Source organism: Grammomys surdaster, unplaced genomic scaffold (assembly GCF_004785775.1).
Source record: "Grammomys surdaster isolate TR1022 unplaced genomic scaffold, NIH_TR_1.0 100, whole genome shotgun sequence".
NCBI lineage: Eukaryota > Metazoa > Chordata > Mammalia > Rodentia > Muridae > Grammomys > Grammomys surdaster.
Window position 1 is genome coordinate 12,937,117 of NW_021604579.1, and position 7,494 is coordinate 12,944,610.

The following is a 7,494-nucleotide window of genomic DNA, read 5'->3' on the forward strand; positions in this document are numbered from 1 at the left end:
AGGCTACACCTTAAAGAAAGCTGACTCTCCCTCTCCCAGCAGCTACCAGCTTCCTTAGCTGGGTCAGGACTTCATGCCCTGTCCCTGCTCCATGGTGGGATGCTGTCTGGCTTCAGCATGTGCAGTTCTTATGCATGGCATCCCAATTGCTGTAAATTCATATATGCAATGGTCTTGCCTTGTCCGGAGGACAGTGTTTTCTTGACCCTGGTACTGTGTTAATCAAGGGCATGTTCATATGGTGTGTACTGCACGCCGAGCTTCCTCCTGTATCTGTGCATTCATATGGTGTGTACTGTACACTGAGCATCCTGTATCTGTGCATTCATATGGTGTGTACTGTATAGTGAGCATCCTGTTTCTGTGCATTCCTATGGTGTGTACTGTACTCTGAGCATGCTTCCCCGGCATCTCTCTGCACTGTCTTTCTCCTGATTCTTCTGTGTCCCTGGCCCAGACTGTTTGATCTGACTTTTATTTCATATATGCTTACATGGTTTCCTGTATCTATAAGAAAATCTAGGAACCACAAATAAGAGAAAACGTAGCAGTATTTGTCTTTCTGAGACTGGCTTAATTTGCACAAAATGATTATCTCCAGTTACATGTATTTTTCTGTACATAATACAATTTTAATCTTTATGACTGAAAACCACACACACACACACATGTGAGTGGGCGTGTATGTATGTATGTATGTATGTATGTATGACATTTTCTTTACCCACTCCTCTCTTCTCTTACATCTATGTTGCTGAGCAGTGCTGTAACACACATTGATGTGCTGTTCTCTCTGTGGGATGCTGCCTTATTCTCTGGGTAATTACCTAGGGATGGTGTAACCGGGTCACACCATAGACCCAGTTGTAGTATTTCAAGATGCCTCTGTGCTGATTGCACTTGTGTCCTGTGGTGCCAGCCCTGTATTAGGAGGGCTCCTTCCCTTTGTGCACACTCTAGTCGGGATTTCTTATTGGTTTTTTATGACTGCCATTCTAACCAGGGTGAGATGGAATCTAAGCGTAGTTTTAATTTGCATCCCTTTGGTGGCGAGTGAGGTTGAGCCTGTTTCCCTGTGTTTACTGGTCGCTCATATGTCATCTTTTCCGAGCTATCTGTTTTATGATCCCATTTATCAATTGGGTCATTTTATCTCTTTTGACTTGTTACTTTTTAAATTTTGAAGTATTTATTTATTTATTTACTTATTTATTTATTTTTATTTAGTGTGGAGTGTGTGTGTGTGTGTATGTGCGTGCGTGCGCGCACATGCGCGCGTGCATGCACACAGCAAGAGTTTTTGTTTTCTCCTTCTACCATGTAGCTCCTGGGTACTGAACCGAGACTGTGAGCGTTGGGGAAGATATTGTTGGAAACTGGGAACTATCATCCTATAGTATTGAAGAACAAGGAGAGGATGGCTAGGGAGGTTGACATCTTCCCTGCGTTATTTAGCTCTCAGTTGCTAAATAACCTCACCAGAGGCGAAGGGACCTAAAGGAGAAGAGGTTCATCTTGATCCATAGGTATCAAAGGTTTGGAGCCCTGGTTGCTAGGCACTTATTGTAGTGAGCACAAACTGAAGCTGATTACTGTGGAGGGGAGCAGGTGATGGGGCCACGATGTTCATATCACAGTGGGCAGGAAGCAGAAGAAGAGGGAAGGGTTGGGTTCCAGCTATTCATTCAACAGGTCCCCAAGGACCTTGTTTACTTCCTTATGGCCTCACCTCCTAAAGTTGCACCATCTTTGGGGGACATTTAAGATCCAAGAAATTTGACTATAGAAATGGCAGATCTATTTGTCTGGAACCAAATGTGTCTAGCACCACAGGAAGTCTTGTCCCACAGATATCCTTCTTCCAGATCTTCTCAAGAACCCTGTGAAGGCCATGTCCAAGTTTCCACAGGTCTTCATGCTCACACCTCGGAGATCAGGCTGCATCTCACAGTCCGTGTGATGTCTTTTACAGTATCTTAAAAGTCAGCGCTCTTTCCTCTGCTTTTCTAAAATGACAGTGACTCTGATACTCTGCAGTGTGGTTGATATGATGCATTGCAGTCAATATGACCACCCGTGCTTGCCAGATGAGAGCACAGAAATTTCCAGAAGCCAAAGAAACTGGGCAGCATCCTACACTGGTGAGTGTCTAGCCTGTGATCTACAGTCCCCTAAATGTGTTCTTCCATTCCCAAGTCCCGGGTGCTAGAACTTATGTGACCTGTGCTGGGGAGGCTGAACCTCCAAATGTGAGAGATGAAAAACTCTCTGGAGATGAGCTTGTCCTCTGTAGTAGACAGAGGGACCCTAAAAGAAGGAGGCCCTGGCTCTGTATACCCTTTGTCCACTGCAACATTCTGTTTCTGCCCCAAGTGTGGATTTCTGCTTTTACCATATTTTTTGAAAAGCTTTAGTATCGTTCTTTCCTTTTCTCTCATTAGCTATTGGTTTCTGTAACAGACGAGGAGACAGATGAGAGCTATCAGGATTCTTCTGTTATGTTCCTTTCTAGTTCTTTGGCTACCTCTGGAGTGGTGTGGTAGCCTCTGAGGCTAGTGAATGGGAGACCACCAGAAGCATGCATCTCCTGCCTTGCCAGGCAAGGACAAACAGTATGATCTTCTGGTGGGAACAGTTTGTTCCTGGTGTGCTTTAATTTAAGCTTAGAGGACAGCTGCCCAGTTATGGAGTAATAGTCCTGGATACTGTGTTTTAGTGGCCCGGAGAGCCTTAGTGCTAAGTGGTAATGGCTCATAGCTGGAGAAGTCTGGTGGGATTGCCCTGGATGTCTTGGCTTTCTGGTTTCAATCAAAGTGTCTTATCATTCTATCATAGGTGTTCGGGACTGCAGTGATGAACTTGCTTGGAGGAAATGGATATGAAGAGCTCAAAGGAATGCTTTGGTCCAAGCTTCCTTCCAGGAAAGGAAGACCCAGAGAGGCAAATTTGCTTGCCAAGTTCACATAGGAAATTATGGCTTCAGCTGGAATCCAAGTCTCCAATTCAAAGTTATCCAAGGGCTTTCCTTGAAAAGCATTATGGGAAATGTGCAGTGGTGTTAGGTGTAGTTCTTTCACATAAGCACATGGTTTATCTGTCCTGCTCATTAGCTCTCTAAGTCCATGCCTTCCTCTATCCTCGCCAGAACACGAGCATACTGCCAGATTCCTGATCTTGGGTGAACTTTTTAAGTTCACCATCTCTTCCTATTTACAGCCCTTGGTAGCTCCCAAAGAATAACTCTAATCTCTTTGGCACTGAAGATGAACATGATCTAGGTAGAGCTATGGTTTTCATACTATTTCCCGAGCATCCTCATGGATCCTGACAGACTTGCCCTTTCTTTTCAAGCTTTGAGGGTTTTACTCATGCTGGTCTAGCTTCTGAAACGGGCTTATCAGTAGTCCCACTTGTTCTTTAAGGGCCTGTTGGGTGTCAGGGGAGTTTACTGTGGTGGTTTGAATAGGCTTGGCTCAGGGAGTGGCACTATTAGGAGATGTGACCTTGTTGGAGTAGGTGTGGCCTTGTTGGAGTGGGCTCTGAGACCCTCCTCCTAGCTGTCTGAAGAATCAGTCTTATCCTGTTTGCTTTGGAACAAGATGTAGAACTCTCAGCTCCTCCAACAACATATCTGCTTAGACACTGCCATGCTCCCTCCTTGATGATAATAAACTCAACCTGTGAACCTGAAAGCCAGCCCCAGTTAAATTTTATCCTTCATAAAAGTTGCCTTGGTCATTGTTTCTGTTCACAGCAATAAAACCCTAACTGAGACAGATGCATAACTTCTCAGCTTTTGTCACTAATCCTTCCACCACAGAAAAATATCTTCTCATATGGATAAGGACAATAAAAGACTTTCCCACTCTTTTGTGCTCAATGTCAATGAGAATTTTCTATTGAATTGCAGAACCTATGGTCTGGAGATGCTCAAAGCTAGGTTTGTGAACCATGGGTAACATCAATGGTTTAGGGGTGTTACAGTTTTGATGTGAAATGCTCTCTGCTGGCTCATGGACTTCAGTAGCTGGTAGCACTGTCTTGGGGAAGCTGGGGAAGCTTCTTGAGGTGAGCCCTAAATGGGGAACCAGAGAGGTCAGTCAGCACATGCTGTGTTGTGGCTATTATAAGTATTCTTGTGTCTGATTATTTGTGGCTGGTTTCTTTTTCCAACTCAGCTCTTCAAGCAGACCCTTGATTATACTATGTAATATGGGCATCACCCCTCCCCCACACCACTGGGTTCTATGTCTTGTTTCTCTCATAGTTATTTTTATCTTCTACAATTATTCCTGCTGTTGTCCCTGATTGATTTTTTTTGCTTGTTTGTTGTAACCTGTTTCCCACAAAATCTAAACTGATATCAAAGACTTTTGTTTTCTCTTGCTTATTTATAGCACATGCAAAGAATAGAGAGTGAAGAAATAATTTGAATGGATTTTTGCAAACTTTAACTCCATGTCCTGGGACATGATCTTCAGAGAATCCTTGCTATCCTATTTTCTCAGGGGAAAAGGTGTTTAGATGGTGTAAGGGGCTGGGTATATTGGCTAGAATCCCAGAGTCTAGATCTTTGTGAAAAGACATGGGCATTTACTCACCAGCACCAAATGAAGAGCTCTCCTGTCTCTCACCAGCTGAAGAGCTTCTTGTATAAATCTTATGCCTATTAAAGGAGTGGACAGGAGCTCTGCTATTCTTCTGGCATCTACATTAAGAATATTGGTGACATTTGCTCATAGAAAGACACTGAAGCTGCAGGCCTTCTCTTTTGGACAGTGTCTCCTAGGGCTCTGAGAAGACATCTAGAGACGTCCTTATATAGTCATATAAACATCTCCTTGATGTTAAGTGAAGGTAAGACTTTCACTTAAATGAACTCATGCCCCTGGCTCTTGTCTCACTTCCAGCACGGCACACTGTTCTTTGCATTGGCTGATGCCGAGGGTTGGAGATATTGCTAGGTTTCCACTGAGAAGTGGGATGGGAATACATGTGGTGTGAGTTTAGTGAGATCTATTCATAGGAATCAATGTTCTTTCCATGTAGTGGTAAGTTCTAATAGCACAGGTATGTAGGATCATCTGAGACGCTTCTACTGTTCACTATCCTCTGGCAGAGACCAGAGGCGGGAGCTCAGCATGGATATGCCTGCTGTTCTATGGCATCAGAACATAGGCAGGAGAGAAGAACATGTTCCTAGACTCAGAGTAGTCTTGTTAAAGCTGCTTCTCTCACCTCTCCCACTTAACCTCTGAGACTCCCCTGCAAGCTCTTCCTTCTCCGTTGTCCTCCTTCCTACCCTCAGAGTTCTAAACACACCCTTACTTGCTAATGTGGTATGTTATTTCTAAGGCTTGTGTTTTATGAAGTACATCATAAAATTCAATCCTACAGCCCAGATGGTTTAGAGAATATTTCAAATGTTCTACTTATTTGGAAGTTGGAAGAGGCGGGGATAGCTTTATATATATATATATATATATATATATATATATATATATATATATATATCGCTTTCCATCTTGGCTGAGTCCCTGAGGTACAGTTGGAGAGCATCATAAAAGATTCGAATGATAATGGCTAGTGTCATTGGATTGAATCATCTCCCTTTCCAGGTGATGGTTCTAGGGGATTGGGATCATTCCCAAACTCAAAGAGCTACAAACCAGACGCCCAGGGAATTAGCTGCAGGCACCTGCTTTCTTGGAAACTGAAGGGGAAACAGCATCTATCAATTGTATCTCCTTGGTACTTAGCCCCTGCTGAGTCTAAATATAACATGGAGTTGGAAATATGTTCCCGAATGATGTCAGAGTTGGAAGAAAATGCATCCTGAGTGTAACTCATAGTAACTTGTCAGCTCTTGATTCTTAAGGAAAAAACTCTCATGGATTTCCCAGAAATCACTTCCATTTTGAGCCATGGTTCAAAGTCTGCAGTCATCTTATTGCCCTACCCACTGAGCAAAGAGTTAGGTATGGCTCTGCCTTTTGAAGGCCATGTAAGTCTCTGCTAGCTTCTCTTTACCCAGTTATTTGGCAGCCCCAAACAGGGGAAGAGCAAACGGAATCCTCTAGTATCTCAGTCCTTGGGAAGGCCTGAGGTTACAGGATCCTTATCCTTGCAAATGTTATAGTTCATCTGCAGTCCTCAGATATCGGGACGCTTAGCCCCCGCAGCAGGCAGTTTGACAGATCTTATCCCAAGGTCTGAGACATAATATTGCATTGGAGACCAGAGGTGGCAGTGCAGAGTGTCTCCCAGCTCACTCACCAAGTGAGCCTGAGCAGATAGCCCTATGGCCAGCTATAACCCAAGAAAGGGTGTTTGAACCAATCACAGCTGTCTGCTCGGTTGAATGCCAGCCTTGGCTCTCAGCATTTATGCAGCCATGGAGACTTGGGTACTAATTATAGCCTTGCCTCAGCACTAGTCACTCTAGTCTCTCAGTTAAACCTCAGGGAAAGTGTTTCCCCTCTGGCCAAAGTGGTGGCCACAGGGTCACCTAGAGTTCATGAGAGGCCCGCAATAGCAAAATTTCTGGTATACATGGTTTAAAACAGCCCTAGTTAAAGCCAAGCTCTCAGAAACCAGGACAACAGCAATAATCTTTGCACTGTTGTTTCAAGGCATCTATGGAGTGCTCAAGACAGCTGGTGTTGGCACAAGCGCAAGCACACTGGCCGTGAGACTCTGAGTCTGTTTGCTTAAGAGAGCTAGGGCAGCGTGGGAATCTAACAGCAGCTGATTAGGGATCAAGCTGCTCTCTACCCATATCTTCATGTATCCATATGGACAATGAGTACCAGTAGTGCTTATAAATATAAGTGTAAAGAACTTATCATTAACATCATCAATGAATTTTTAGTCTTTAACAGCTGCCATTTTTTCCCAGGGAGACAGGTAGGTTACCCTCACCCATCTCAATGCCATCTCTTATTCTGATTTCACTGGTTAAGGGATGCCTATGTAGATTGTAGAACACTATTTCTAGGTGTGTCCATGGGGCTGCTTTCAGGAGAGATTTGATTCAGTAGACCAATAAAGAAGGTCTACCCCAACAGTCTGAGTGGGCATCATCTGAGGGTTAAGAACTCCAGTAAAAAGGCAAGGGTAGGAATGGGTGTACTTCTTTTCTCTCAAGCTGAGAGCCATCTTTTGCCTTTGAGATGTACAGTGTGTCCCCAGGCCTTGCGGTCATGTCACCTGCATTTCTGGACATAGGTTGAATTGAGCCACTGGCTTTCCTTGTTCCCCATTTTGCACGTAGTCTCCCAAACCACATGAGTCAATCTCATATCATCAACTTTATATAGCTATCTGTACACTACTGCTTCTTTCTCTGAAGAACCTTGGCTAATATGCTACTAGATAACATACCCCTGAGGGATGACTGCACTGAACAGCTCTAGGCAGCAATCACGAGATTATATATATATGTATATGTATGTGTATGTGTATGTGTATGTGTATGTGTATGTGTATGTGTAT